Here is a 17258-nt window from a genome sequence, read left to right as displayed (position 1 = left end):
ATGGATCTTCTTTGAAATAACTGAAAGCCTCGTTCTCCCTATGAAAATGATAACATTACGTCAACAAAAACTCAAGAAAAAAATATGCATTGCATCAATAACAAATAAATACCTTTCAGAATATGTATAATCAACAACTCTCTATAACAAATAAAGACCTAAGGGGAGACGATTTATTACTAAGAATGAAAAAGGATTGAGAAATATATATATATATATATAAGAAAGAGAAAATAGTTATGATGATGTGAATCATTTTAGAGAGAGCATGATTAATATATATAATATTTTAGAAGAGAATTCATTAGGTTTAAGAGTAACCGAAATAGAATAATTAATGATGAAACTTCGTTAATAGAATTGATGAAAAAATATATTTTTTTATATATTATTAGTGTGAATACATATACGATAAAGGATAAAAAAATAATTAATTAATAAAAATAAATGAAAAGAGAAATATATATATATATACATATAAAAAAAGAAAGAGAAAATACTATGACGATGATGTGATTAGATATATAGATTCTTACTTTATCTTTAAAAATTTAAAATTTAAATAAAATAAATTATATTAATTTTACAAATAAAAAAACCTAAATACCCTTTCATCAAACAAGATTTATTTTTATAATATCCTAAATAAATCCTAAAAAAACACAAATAGGTAACATTAGAAAGCAGGATTTTATTTTGTTGAGTTTTAGTTCTAAATTTAACTCATTCAGTTAAGACTCTAGATGTGAGTACGTGACACTACTAAATAGACTAGGGACACCAGTCATCAGATGGATGTAGGACATCACGTGACGTTTCGCGATTCCATTCGTAGACCCAGCTTCACCGATCAAGATGCTAAAAGTGATTCACATAACACAATTCTATTCGATTTGTTTCTGACTCACTTGATGGTACAAATGAATAAATAAATATATATATATATATACATATAATATCTGAAATGTGGGGTTGGTGTAAAGCTCCGAACCCGAGTACTATTTTTCGTGAGAAAATAAACTAGGGCCACCAGATGTGAAACATCACAATCTCCCCCAACTTAGTCATGTGATATCATCGTCGCTCCCTCGTGACACTTTTAACAGTGTTTGAGTAGAGTCGACCCCGAATTTTAAGCTAACTCAGCCCCACATAAATAAAATATGGATTTTTTGGTTGCCCTAAGTCTAGTTTAAAAAATTGATAAAAAATTTTAATAAAATTTTTAAATTTTTATATTGATCCAATATGATAGAACATTTTATGATTATAAAATTTATAAATTTTAACTAAATATCATACTATTTTAATAAATGGATTGTATTGGAGAGTGAGTTGACCTAGTTTGAGGGTTTGTTAGGCTTACCCCATGGTATGGTTGACCCTGTGGTGGAGGCACGATCCGATCAATTAAAGTCAGGAATGCATGCCAACAATAGAGTCAATATGATCGATACTCACTAAGGCGAATCGATTGTCCCAACCTAAAGTTCAATTACTATTTTTTTAACTACAACAACTACAACAACTTAAATATACGCTATTAGAGCTGTAATTACCGTAGTTGGTGACACAAGACTTGCCCTCCAATGGATCCTCGTGACACTTTGTTCCTACTACCGAGTCGACTTTATACCATCTAAACGCCCTAATTCCAGGTATTGTTACCCATAAGTAAATAAATTAAAAATACTTTGAGCAAACCATTGGGCCATCATGCACATCCCAAACTCAACCACCTCACATTTATAAAGAGCTCCTATTTACTATTATTTTCCGTTAAATGTCTTTATTAATTTTTTTTATTGGTAAATTATTTAAAAAATGAGAATGTAAATATCCAATGAAACGTTAAAATAGGAATCAGTAACTATGGAAGAAACCTTTTTCTTAATTCAAATATACTCACACATTTATCACATGGGTATATGGATATATATCTCAAATTGTTGCAATTTTGGGATGTAAATGTAATTATAATAAGTAATTGTTTTATACAGATAATACAATGTCATATGATAAACATGATTAATTACAATCCCCATTATTTGAACAATAAAAACAAATACACTGTAACATAAATAGTTTGCAAAAACGTTAATTAACATATAATTAAGCACACAAAGACTTCATCCAACACTTACGAAAAATTCACTTAACTCGTCCAACACTTTACGAAAAATTCACTTAACAACAATGGTAACCATGTGCACGAGGGTCATCTTTTGGTCCTATTTATAAAAAGGAAATTACACTTTAGTGAGTATTAATTAGTATAGTGATAATTTGACCGAAATGAGTACTCAATAAGAATGAAATCATCACAAAATTTTAATGAATTCTTATAACTTATAATAAAAATGTAAATTTGTTATAATATTATCAATCTCATTAAAAAACAATTTGAAGTAGAGATGACATTATTAATGAAGATTTCTAGGTCAACTTATATTCACATCTAACTTTAATTGTTTTCTTAATTTGATTTTTATTCATTTTGTTATATGTTTCATGATTCGCATTTATTTAAGATCGATGACTTCTTTTTCAAATACCATCATTATTCACATCATAACTGTATATAATTAAGTTAATATGAATTAAAATAATAAAAGGATAAACAAAATAAAAGGTGACACATAAAAATAATAATAATAAAAAAGCTAAAACGTGTAATTAACAAACATACCTGCCAGATGAGGAGGAGGTGGAGGAAGCCGAGGAAGAACTGCTCAACAAAATAAATAATAATTGTTGAAATGAGTTGCAACAATTAATTTTAACAATTATACCGAATAATATATATATATATATATATATATATATATATATTTCACTTTGTATTAAAAATAATATGATTTAATAAAAAAAATGATATGATATAAGAAAAAGAGAGTAAATAAATACCTGGTTGACCTATATAGAATATTGGAGGACTTCGAACTACTAAAAAAGTATGATATTTAATTAGTTACAGAAATAAAATGAAATAGAGAAATAATGTTTGAGAGTATACTAATTTAAATTTAGTTTATTTTAAATTTAAGATTTTTATTATTATTGAGTGTTATTTAGAGTAATTTAAATGAAAAATATATTGTCTAAAAAAACTAAATATATAACGTTCACTATTTACTAAAAACGTTTTTATTTAAAATGAATATTGAGTTATTTTTTGAATTCAAAACGAAAGTTACATTTGAATATAAGCTAGTAGGTTACTATTTTATCCTTATAAGCAGGAGGTTTCAATACACAAGACATTAAAATGTAATGATATTATATTAGGGTTTATGATCTTGAAGAACATTATTAAGGTTATAATTTGAATATATAAAAAAAAAATTAGCTTAATAAAAATGATATGACATTTAAATTATGATAAAATATAAGTACCTAATTAGAGAAGAAAAAATATACCTGGTAATGATGGTATCGTTTTGGCCCATCCAGGAGACGTTGGATCTGCTCAAAAGAAACAAAATTTATATTTAATTTACAAAATAAATGATGAATGAAATTAAATATCCTAAATGTTTGAGACAATGCTACTTTAAAATTAATTTAGTCAATATATATATATATATTATAAACAAACAATGTTATAAAAAATTCAAACTGAAAACAATTCAACTACCAAGCAAGACTAAATTACTGGTTTTAAAAGCACTAATATTTAATTACCCAAAAACAAAAATTTTTGTTTTTTTTTTTATAAAAAAAATAAACTAGCACAACCCAAACTTAGTGACCACCCACTTTGATATTTATTTTGAACGAGAATTAAATATAAGATATTTGATCTTTTAAATAAAAAAATTCAAAATAAATAAATAAGTTAAAAAATAGATTAGTGAAAAAAAAACACCCTTTAACCTCCCAAAACGAAGTATGCATCCAATAATCTCATCTCTCGAAAGTTTAGTATATATTATATTTAAAAGTGATGCTTAAACTTATATTATCCCATTTTATAGATACAACGAGAGATAAATTTGAGAGAGGTTCTTACTTAATGGGTTGGGAGAAATGGTAACGTCAATGAGCTCTCTTGATGCCTCTCCCAATGTCGTTAAGAGAATGATGGATGCTAGAAATAAGGTGATCTTCAAAAGAAGATTAATGTAATTCTCAGTGTTCTAAATGGCGGTCGAGGCGGCCGCCTAGGCGGCGCCTAGGCGGTAGGCGGTAGGCGGTCCAATACCGCTCCGCCTATACATGAGGCGGTCAGATTATTTAATTATTTATTATTTTTAATTAATTAATTACTAGTATTAATATATATATATATATATTCAATAAAAAAACTCTTTGAAATAACTCTTTACATTCCAATTCATTTATCTTCTTCTTTTTCGTTTCTTATCTCATTCACCTCACCTCCTTGATCATTTACATATTCTTCGATCATCTATCTCTTTTTCAGCTCGTTTACATACTTATTTTTGTTAAATGTTACTATGTTAGAGAATATTAATTTGACTTTTTAGTAAAATGATAATTATAGAACATCTTTATTATATTTATATTCAACCGCCTAGGCACCGCTTAGGCACCGCCTAGGCACCCGAGGCAGTAGGCAGTCACTTACCGCTCCGCCACCGCCTACCGCCGTTTAGAACACTGGTAATTCTTAGAGTATCCCATTTTATTTTTTTATTATTCCAAAGTATATGTTTATTTATGGGAATTTATGAAATGTAGTTCTATATATAGAGAAAGATGGACAAACTCAGAACCAATATGTCAAACTTTCATTATTTTCATTAATCAGACTTGTGGCTTGTGGAAAACTTGGGTCATTTTCCAACTTAAAATAGTTGACTTCTAGACAAATTAACTTTACAAGTCAAAGTTATGCACTTAAATTGAATTATTTTGAAATCGGCATACTTACACAATCCACCGGCATAACCTCTTTTAAATTTTTTGAAAAATTGACACATTATCACTTGAATTATCATGAATGTTTTATTTTTTTTATCCAAGTTTATTACTGTATAGAAAATAACCTTTGTAAAATATTTTGTATTCAAACTAATTATGGTTGAATGGCATTTCCTTCACAATTTGGTCAAAATTAATACACCCTTTGGACTCATAGCAAATAATATATATATGTGTGAAATATTTACTTATGAAAACTAATTAAGGTTTAAGAACAAGGCTGTCACACAACACAATTAGTAGAAAATAATAAATTCTGTCTTTGTAAAATCTATCACAAACGTGCACTCGGATTAATGTATAGGTCACTAACACTTTCCGGAGTGGTTCATCGTCAAAATAACAATTCCAAATTTCAAAAAACATTTTCATCTCAAAAACCGTCAAATTATCATCAAAAATCACACATCACTGTCGCCAAAATCTATAGTTAAGGTTTTCATCTTTAATTTTCTTTTGGTACATTTATCTATCATTGTCATGCTTTAAATCAAATAACCTTAAATTACCTTCTTTCGTATTTTAAATTAACATCTGCACATTGGAAAATAAAACTAAATATAAGTATATCTTTTAAAATTTTGCTTTTAGTTCATATTTTGGGTCAACTTTCCATCTTCAATAATAGCTATGAATGTTGAATTTTTGTTATATACCGCGTGAAGATATATTAGTTATAAGAAAAAGAAAATGTTGTTTGACATGTAGAGCACTCCTTTCAATTTGAAAATATTATTACATCTTTTATTTATTATTAATTTTTGTTATAGTCAAGACTTTCTACTTTAATTCACGTGCCTAAATTTGTATTATCCATTTAGCCATTATAGTTAGGACCTTCCATTTTAATTGACTCAAAATTATGACTTTTAGGACCAAATTTTATATACTCTATGAGTCTATACTAAATATTTATCCTTTTACTAAGTAAAATGAGCATTTTCATCAAATTATCTCAATTGATTTTAGTTTAACCTCACTCCTCATGTAATTGATTTTTACTCATGTTAATTTTACTTGTTGAAAGATGTTTAATTATTATTATTCTTTTTTAAAAAAAAATTGTCGATTTAAGTGAATAAGAGATCACGAGTTTAATTCAATCTGGAAACGTTTTAAATAGAAGATGTGGTTCATGATTGTGATGTAATGTTAGTTCTCCTTAATTAAAGAAAAATAAAAAAATATTTAATTATTATTCATTAGCTTAGTTCATCGTGGGCTAAATATGTTTTTAAAAAATAAAAAATAATTTTAATTATTCATTTACACCATAAACTCCCAACCCTTTCTAGTTTTATTTAAAACCTTATCAATGCAAAAATCTGTATATAAGAATGCACTCACTTATTTGATTTTTATCCAAAAAATAATTATTAAATTTAATAATTAATTATATTAAAATTTTAAAATGTATAGTAAAGTATAACATTACCACATAAAATTCATAGTAATTAATAATATAAATTTCAGTAAAAAATTATAAATTAAATTAAAAATTTTAGTTGAAATATATTAGTAAATTAATTTTTTCACTAAGATAACTTTTAAATATATTCACCTTCTTCTCTCTTCATAGATCCTCTTTTATTTTAAAATATGTTCCAAAGAATCAATATATATTCACATTCACATATAAGAGCGCGGGTAAAGAGTATTGATAACTTTTTTTTTTATTTTTTTAACCAATTATATTACGCTACATCAAGATTAACTATTCCTTTATTCTTAATTTATAAAAAAAATCCTAAATTGAAGTGAAATCTTTACTAAAAAGTTAAGGTCATCACTCATCAATGTGAATAAATCTAAACCTAAAGTGAGAAGAGTTTATATAAAATTAAAACAGATATTTCATAATTTATTCTCACTAAAAAAACACTTTAAATTTGACTAAAATTGATAATTTTAGAGATCGATTAGCTTACTCCAGATAATAAACTATAATTTTAAAATTAAATAAGCATCTCAAAATTAAATTTAAAGTGGTGATCAATATATAACACATTATAAAAAAATATAACAAAAGAAATTAAGCAAAAGACTTAGCTGCCTCCAATACCATTATTTTGTATACAATGAAAACAGCCAATTAATTATTATATGTTCAATTACAATACCATTATCATTCTTCAACAAATACATAAACTTAAATAGTTTGCAAAATGTTAAAACATATAAATAATTAAACACACAAAAATATAACTAATAATAATTTATATTTTGCGTTTGTTTAGAGTGTATTTTTAGTTTATTTTAAAAATATAACTAATAATAATTTATATTTTGCGTTTGTTTGTTTGTTTTATTTATTAAATAAAGTTATACAAAAATAAGTAGTAAATTTTAGGTATTTAAGAAGAAGAGAAAGAATATTATGTACCTTCCCCTAGTGTAGTTTCGGGCGACCCGGGAGGCATTGGAGCTGCTCAAGAGAAACAAAAAAAAATGATATTTTAATTTAAAAAACAAATGAAGAATTATCTAACTTAAAATTAATTAAGTCAATAATTGTTGTACCTTTAAATATTTATCACTTTATATGCATGATTCTATTACTTAAACCATTTTTATTTATTTATTTATTGCACAGTATGAATCCTTTTTAAAAAATAACAATAATAATAATTATATCTATTCTAAAATAGGTGAATCATCATTTGAAAAATTCAGCTATGAAAGCAACACTAAATTACTAATTTAATAGTTAATTAAGTTGAAGTAATTATAAAGTGACAAAAAAAAAACCAATATTTTATTTTCCAAAAACAAGCTTATTTGAAAGAAAACTAATATATATTTATCTATCAAAGTTATGCATATTTTTTAGTTTCTAAAAATAAGAAGTGAATTTATTCAAATATTTCAATTATGTAAAAGTAAAATCATTATATATATAATTTTTTAAAACTAACACAATCTCAGCATAGAATTAACTTTTTTTTTAGTGAAGACTCCAGTGATTTCAAATATTCTCAATCTTTTTATTTATAAAAATAAAAATAAAAATAAAAAATAATATAGTCAACACGACACTTTTAGAGCTGGTTAGATTTTGGGATTTTCTGATTTTTTTAAAATATTTTTTTTAAGTTTATCTCTATCACATAAATATTATATCTCTATCATCTTAACTAATTTCTCCAGTCTCTTCTATATATTTCTTTCCATTTTTTCCTCTTTTATTAATTATTTAAATTCAATTTATTTAATTTATTTATAATACATTTCTATTTTTATTTTTGTATTTCTATTATAATATGTTTTAAATAATTAATAAAGAAAATGGAGGAGATAGGAAATAGATATAATATTTATTTAAGATTAAATATAAATAATAACATATGATAACTCTAAGTTGAAAGATTAAATATACCAATTTTGAATAATAGATAAACTTTTAATAACTAGATTATCAATTTTGAATAATAGGTACATATAGATATACTTTAAATAGCTAATACATTTAAATGAACTGCTTATATAAGTATATATATTTATGTTTAACAAAAAAAAAAAAAGACTCAAAACACTTTTATATTTCATTGAAAATTTAACTAATTAGGAGAAAATCATATGAATAACTATAAAGTTGTCAAAGCTATATAAAAAAGGAATTTGCAATTAAAGACACAAACATATATATTCTTCCTCATTTTATCAATAGAGCTTAGATGGAGATGAATCATTTGACTATTTATAGAACAACAGCAAAGACGCAAAACTTGTCTGTCTGACATGTTCGAATTTAGAACCTCAGGTTAAGAATATCATTTGATCACTACGTAATTATAATTATAACTTCCAACGTTTTATTTATTTATAAAATGGTTCATATAAAATAAAACTTTGTAAGGGCCGGGAATCAAACCTTCTCAAATAAAAAAGTTTTATTTAATATATAGAAATGTGAGATAAATTTGAATTTGATAAAAAGTCTTACTTGATCCCGTTGGAGAAATGGCAACTTCAGTGAGTTCTCTTGATGCATGACCTAGTGTCATAAAGAGCATGATTCCTAGAAACAAGACCTTCAAAAGAAGATCTATGTAATTCTTCTTAGAGTATTTCATTATTTCTTTCTTATAAACCCAAACTATATAATAATGTTTAATTATGGAGAAAAGGTATAACCAATATATAACCTATATATAACCTATATTTCAAATTTCCATATATCATTTTCAATAAGACTTGTAGCTGTGGAAAAGTTTGGTCATTTTTAATAGGAAATAGCAAGGTTCTTACGCGGTCAAGACTAATTAAATTAAGAAAGCAATGTTTGTAATTGAACCATAGTTAATTAAGGAAGGTATTATAGTATTCTACAAGAAAGTTGGTTCTTTTTTTAAGGGCGAGTTATGAATGTAACCAACCCTTTCTCGATTCATTTTTACAAATACCTTTTTTTTCTTCCAATAAATCCAACTCGCACAAACAAGCTCAAAACATATAATCAAACCTAAAATGAAAAAGATTTCTAAATAAGCATTAATGCAAATTGTCTTATAATACAAACTCTTATTAAATTAAATTAAAACAAAATAAACCAACAAAAAATCTTAAAATCCTCATTGTTAACTATGTTAAATTACATGATTTCATTTTATCCCTCAATGTTTTAGTATAATGTTAGTTTCTTTGATCTGAATTTTTATTTGTTTTCGTTTTACTGTTTTTAATTTTGTATGTTGATAATAAATCGAGATTATCAATAATAGCAGAAACATATATGAATCTATAATGAATTTTTTTTTTAATCTTTGCATGGCCTTAGATTTTTGTTTTGAATTTTGATATGTAGTGAAGAGATTGTTCAGATTGTCTAATATATGGATTAGATATTTTAACCCTTCATCGATAGTCTCACAATATTTTTTTTAGAGTGAACAAACTATTATATTTAGTTTAGTAAATGCTGTTTTTTCTCCTACACAAACATGTCACATATTTATTAAATAAATCTAAATAAGATTCCAAATTTTATATATTTAAAAAAATCACTTTAATTGAATTTAATATTTATTATAATACACTACTATTCTATTTTGTTAGACATGCTATTTTTTCTTTGTAATTAATATCTTTCAACGCGGCATATTGCCAAGTGACCATTAATTATATAAAACTATTGAAATATATTATATCATAAAATCAACATAATATCTTATATATATATTTAAGAATTTTCAATCTTCAATAAATTAGTCATAACGGTTGAAATTCGACTACATGCGCGTGATATTAATTACAAGGAAGAATGAGCATATTACTAATTAGTACGCCGGCGGACTATTCAATTTAAAATTTGTCTTTCTCATAATTTGTATTGGTTAAATTGTGATTTAGATTTTAAATCTTAGCTACTTATTTTAAAAAATAATAATAATACCATTTAGGTTTTGTTTTAACGATTTTAAATTCCTTTAATTTATTATTTATCAGATATATTAAATAATAAAAATAAATATTAATAATTTTTAAATTATTAATTTATAATCGTTAAATTAATAAATATATAGGATAGAGAGTTGTTAACCGCTCAAAGTAGACAGAAGAGTTATGCTGACAATAAGCGCGTCGTGATCAACAAAGGTGACCATGTTTTCCTTAAGGTAACTCCTGTAAAGGGATTATCAGATTTGGGAAGAAAGAAAAATTGAATCCTAGATACATTGGACCATTTGAAATCCTGGAAGATATATGAGATGTGACTTATAGATTGACACTACCCCAAATCTTGATACAGTTCACAATGTCTTCCATGTATCTAACTTGAGGAAATACATTCCAAATCCGACACATATCATCCAACACGAAAAGGTGCATTGGACATTTGACTTGTCCTATGAAGAATTTCCAACACAGGTTATTGCCAAAAATAAATCGGGAAGTTGAGGAATAAGGAGATCAACATGGTTAATGTGCTATGGAATAATCATTTAGTTGAAGAGGCTACTTGAAAAGTCGAGCAGGATATGCAAAGGAATTATCCCAAATTATTTGGTAAGTTAAATTTCGAGGTCGAAATTCTTTATTAGTAGGGTAGAATTGTAATGCCCTAAAATCATTTTTCTGACCGAACATCTTGGTCCTGGCCGATACCTAAGACCAAGAATTTCAAATAGGACTGAGAGGTTCGGCCGATATTCTTGAGTTGGGACCGGGAGGTCCGATCGAGACTTATGACCGAGAGGTCTGACCGATGTTCTTGAGCTAGGATCGAGATGTTCAACTCATGCTATATTTTGCCTTGCCCATACTTTATCCAGCTCATGCTATACTTTGCCTTGCCCATGATTTAACTAGCTCATGCTTGAACCAACTTATGTTTGACCCAGCTCATGCTATGATTTGCCCATACCTTGGCAAACTATCTTAATGAGCAAGTTTACCCAACTCATGCTATGACCACCCCATGCTATGACTTGCCCATGCCTTAGCTAACTATCTTAATTAGTAAGTTTCTAGAATGACACATGTTATCTAAATTAACCATCCAACAAGTCTCTCCATCTACCATGCCTAAAACCTTATTTTCTTCACATTAATTCATTATATTAGATGTTAACAATTTCCCTCTTCACAAGAATACAAAGAAACCTTAAACAGCCAGTGAAGAACAATCATCCTTAACCTTCATAGCAAAGATCAACCCTTAGCAATTCGAAATCTAAGGCAAGCAAGCTTTTCTAAAACCATTTTTAGAAATCCACACAATGCTATATAGTTAATGTATTTTCTATAACTTATACATACTTTCTTTAAAACATGATTTCATTGCATATCCATGTTTCTATTGATGAACATAATTCATAAGCATGTTTTCCAAAGTATGTTATATTTTTATGAAACTGTAATTTTAAGAGTATTTATGGTGAAACTATACTAATAAATGAGAATTGACATATGGATACGGGAGGAGGGCTAACCAAGATGAACTTTGGTAGTCTGATTCCAAAATACTGATTGTGAATTCTATGAGACTTGACTTTTGAGGATGATCTCTAGAATATCTAGACAAACTATATAATGGTCTAAAAGCAGGTTGAGACTCTAGGGATGTACTCCTAAATTACCTAACCAAATACGGCTCAAAACATGAATTCCTCACTTTTAGGATCAACTCTGAAGGTCTAAGGTTAAAATATGTGTTCAAGATGTAACTGTATCTTCCCACATGATAAAATACTCTAAAAACCAATTATTTATTTTATTACCAGCAATCAATCTTTTTAATGTATGAGTTACTCTTTGTATGTAAATTATCCCAGCATTGTTTTGTATATTTAATTGCTTGTTAAGTTTTAGATTCACTATGCTCGTGTGGTGTAGGTACACAACCATGGTTTTTATATTCTAGGTGAAGGGAGGCTTGGAGTGGGGCAAGGTGCGAGAAATGTGTGTAGAATGAGGGACTAAGACTGAACGACCATATTTTGTAGGGACCAAGACCAAAATTTTGTAGCATCACTTGACTAACAAGTGTATTATATAAATAAGACTTAGACTAGTAATGAACTAATGCACCTTGTAGCTTCCGCATATGTGTTTGCTTTATTTATATATATATATATATATCACTCATCTTTAACATAATATATAAAATAGGACTAGGGATGTTTCAGTTGTTTTTTAGAGTATTTTATCATGTGTGAAGATACAGTTACATTTTGAACACATATTTTGACCCTAGATCTTCAAAGTTGATCCTGAAGGCGAGGAATCCATGTATTGAGCCGTATTTGGTTGGGTAGTTTAGGAGTACATTCTAAAGCCTCAACTTGCTTTTACACTAGTATACACTTTGGATAGATATTCTAGAGCTCATCCTCAGAAGTCAAGTCTCATAAAATTTACAACCAGTATTTTAGAATCAGACTACCAAAGCTCATATTGGTTAGCCCTCCTCCCGTATCCATCTGTCAATTCTCATTTTTCAGTATAGTTTCACCATGATTCTATACTCTTAAAATTACAGTTTCATAAAAAAAAAACACATATATATATATGGGAAATGATTTGGGTAACGAAAATATAACAAAAACAAGACTACAAATTCAATGTGGCAGGGTCGTCATTTTATTTTTTATATTTAATATTATATATATATATTTTTAATATTTTTCTCCGTCGGCCTTTTGCATTCTTATTATTTATTTCTCCGCCGCTTCTTCTTCAGAAACATTTCTTCTTCTTCGACAATTTTTAAGTTTTCAGTTTGTAGAGAAAAAACATAGACCGACGTTCGTCTCTTCGTCAAAATGGTAAGCCTTTAAATTCGAAAACCCTATAATTTATTTTTCTATCGCAAAAATAACAAGTTCTGTTCTTTTACTTTCCCGAAGGATATCGTTCCTAAAGCTGCATCCAAGTCGGTCGAAAACATACAAAGGTATGTTATTTCTCAAATTATTGCTACTGATTTGGTTGATAGATTCCATTGTTTGTTAAGGCATATGTGGTTTTGATACTGTTTTATTTTGATTGTTTTGACACCGAACATGGCTATGTTCATGACTTTTTTATGTTGAAATTATAAGTTAGACATATGTGCAGTTAGTCTAGTGTTAGAGATGACTAAGATAGTTCAGGACGATTCCAATCCTATTATTATGAATTAAAAGATCTTCATTCACTAAATTAATATGTGTATATCTAAGTCAATGGTGGTATATCTATCTATAAACATAATTAGTCAATGAATGTATATATATCAATATCTATATATACATCTAAATATAATGAAAAATAAGAATAGATAAAGTAAGTGATGGAGTTTATAGATATAAAGTATACATGAAAACATAATTACTTTGAAATGGTGATTAACTTGAAATGCAAAACCAATGTATTGATGTTCTTGATTTTGATGACCAATTTGAAGATCCTCTCTAAGGTGGTGATGAAAGATGAAGTTTTAGAAAAGAAAATGATAAATTAATGATATAAATGAAGAAGAAGGTAATAAAAATGTAGAGAAAATATGGAGATAGAATAAAGGAAAATAAAGAAGAAGAATTGAATAAATTACATAAGTAAATGAGGTTGATGAGAAATAATTAATAATTAGTTAACGTTAAAATTGTTACTAATTAGATGTATAATATATTTGACATTCTATCTGCACTAGTTCTTGCAATACACATCATATTTGTTAGTGTAGACGTTAATGCATTATAATTTTCTAAATGGGTTAGTGCAAATATTAGTGCACACTAATACAAGGAATTTGTACACGAGAGTTAAAAAATAATTACAAAATATGATATTTGATATGCACTAGTTCTCGCAATACACATCCAAATTGTTAGTGCAAACGATAATGCAATATAATTTTTTCTAAATGCGTTAGTGTAAATATTAGTACACACTAATAAAGGGGATTTGTACCTGAGAGTTCAAAAATAATTACAATATATTTCATTCGATCTGCACTAGTTCTCGTAATACACATCCAACTTGTTAGTGCAAACGCTAATGTAATATACTTTTCTAAATGAGTTAGTGAAAATATTAGTGCACACTATTATAGGGGATTTGTACCCGAGAGTTCAAAAAAATTACAATATATACTATTCGATCTGCACTATTTCTCGTAATACACATCTAAATTGTTAGTACAAACGTTAATGCAGTATAATTTTCTAAATAGGTTAGTGCAAATATTAGTGCACTCTAATATATGGGATTTCTACCTGAGAGTTAAAAAATAATTATAATATATGTCATTCGATCTGCACTAGTTCTCGCAATACACATCCAAATTATTAGTGTAAACACTAATGTAGTATAATTTTTTTAATGAGTTAGTGAAAATATTAGTGCACACCGATATAGAGGATTTCTATTTGAGAGTTCAAAAATAATTACATTTTATGTCATTTGATATGCACTAGTTTTCGCAATACACAACCAAATTGTTATGATAAACGCTAATACAATATAATTTTCTAAATGAGTTAATGCAAATATTAGTACACACTAATAGAGGGGATTTCTACTAGAGAGTTTAAAAATAATTATAATATATGTCATTCGATTTGCACTAGTTCTCGCAATACACATTTAAATTATTAGTGCAAACGTTAATGCAATATAATTTTTTAAATTGGTTAGTGCAAATATTAGTGCACACTAATTTTCAAAATGGGTTAGTGCAAAAATTAGTGCGAACAGATCATGAACGATTTTATTTAATAGGTATAGCAACTACGTTTGTACTAATGTGTATAAAAACGTTTAGAAATATATCATAAGTATAAATTTATATAACTTACTGAAAATGTAATTGCGAACAATTTATGAACGATTATTTTTAATAAAAATAGCAATTACCTTTATACTGATGAGTATGAAAACATTTGAAAATATATACTAAGTATAAATTTATATAAATTAGTGCAAATTATATTGCGAACAGTTTATGAATGATTATATTTAATAGAACTAGTAACTAGGTTTGCACTAATGAGTATTAAATTTAATAACTTATTACAAATTATATTGCGAACTGATTATGACCGATTATTTTCAATAGAAATAGCAATTATGTTTGCACTAATGGGTACGAAAATAACTGGCAAATAAAAATTTATATAAATTAATGCAAATTCTATTGTGAAAGTATTTCAAATATTTAAAAAGATATTTAAAAGAATATAAAATGCTATTTTAATATATTTTGTAATGTTATTTTATCATAATAATACTGCAGATCTAATTGCGAAGAGATTATTTATTTGTACTACTGCAATATATAATACAAATTTAATTAACAAAATTATTTTAGTTATTTCATATTTATTATATAATATAAATTTAATTAACAAAATTATTTCAGTTATTTCATATTTATATTTGCAATTATAACCGCCTTATGTGTATATTATTTGATATAATAGTTAATGTAAATATAACTTATTGCTAAATATTTTGCAAACATTGAAACTTAATTTATTTTGCAAAACTATTAGTATCATCCATTGTTTTTTACTATTACATAAAAATACCTCATTACTGTAATAATTAATACAGATTTTACAAAAGTGAGTTATTTCGTTGCAATGTCAAATGCAGTTATTACAAACTAACATTAATAAATTATTTGTTACACGAAAATATTGTAACACATGCCACTAAAATAGCTGAAAGGACAAAACATTTGAAAATCGATTGTCATAGATATGTTTAAAGAGGGTTTTATTGTGCCCTAACATATTTATACTCAATTTTAATTTTTTCACCTAGACATTATTTTGTAAATAGATTTCAAGATTCTAATTAAGTTGAACTTTAAGGATCTGAAGTTTGAAGAGGGAGTGTTAAAATAAAGTATGTATCATGGGAATGCCCATATTGATGTATCAAGTTATAAACATGAGAATGTCCATATATCGAGTTATAATAATTTTATCTATAATATAACTACAAAATAAAACTGGATAATTTTGTTTTTATTTACTATGAAAGATTAGATTAATATTTGTTTGATGAAAAAAATAATAATAAAACACAACATTTTAGATTGTGTTACAAAACTAATTAATTTCAGTTTTACACTTTTTTCTATAAAATATTCCTTACGCCTATTGATAAGAAATAAATTTAAGAAATATTGAATTGTGTTAAGCACCATAAATTTAAATATTTGAAGAATGAAAACATATATTATTCTATTACAACAGTACCATTATTTGAAAATAAAGCAAATACATAAACTTAAAGAAAATAAAGCAAATACATAAACTTAAAGAGTTTGCATAAACTTATACATTATTTAATTAAGCACACACATACTTCATTTGGAAATTACGAAATTTCAAATACATAAACTTAAAGAGTTTGCATAAACTTATACATTATTTAATTAAGCACACATGACTTCATTTGGAAATTACGAAATTTCATTCAACTCTCACACTTTAGCGACCGTGGTGGTAAATGTGTCGTCGAGGGTCGTCACCCACCGCTATTTATCACAAAGACATTCCACTTTTGTTAAAATTATATATATAGCCTATTTTGTAACCAATTATCATGTCATACTTGAAAGAGAGCAAAACATAATATACTTGTATATTCATAGTCTTCAAAACATTTATCGCTTAAAGAAGGATGATAAATTGCTTAAGAAAAACATGAATGATATTTAACTAACTCCAATACACAAATGATGAATGGAATGAAATGAAATGAAAGAGATAAGATCTAACATTAATCATTTGAAATTTAAGAATTCCTTTACTATTAATAATTGTTAATGTGACTTTATAATGATTTTTTTACTAACTTCACTCATGAGAGTTCTA

General features: G+C 26.4%; 1 long non-coding RNA gene across 1 annotated transcript; it reads right to left on the bottom strand.

Annotated features, from left to right (window-relative positions):
- Positions 1–1993: 1993 nt before the first annotated feature.
- On the bottom strand, positions 1994–4138 carry LOC124937626. The gene is made up of 4 exons (XR_007099378.1): positions 4013–4138; positions 3421–3465; positions 2690–2728; positions 1994–2231 (listed from the first exon to the last, which is right to left on the bottom strand). It is a non-coding gene; the product is annotated as an uncharacterized LOC124937626 (long non-coding RNA).
- Between the last annotated feature and the right edge of the window lie 13120 nt (positions 4139–17258).

The sequence above is a fragment of the Impatiens glandulifera genome, chromosome 5 (assembly GCF_907164915.1).
Source record: "Impatiens glandulifera chromosome 5, dImpGla2.1, whole genome shotgun sequence".
Lineage (NCBI taxonomy): Eukaryota > Viridiplantae > Streptophyta > Magnoliopsida > Ericales > Balsaminaceae > Impatiens > Impatiens glandulifera.
Note: the sequence above shows the minus strand (reverse complement) of the source record. Positions and strands in the feature narration are given on the sequence as shown.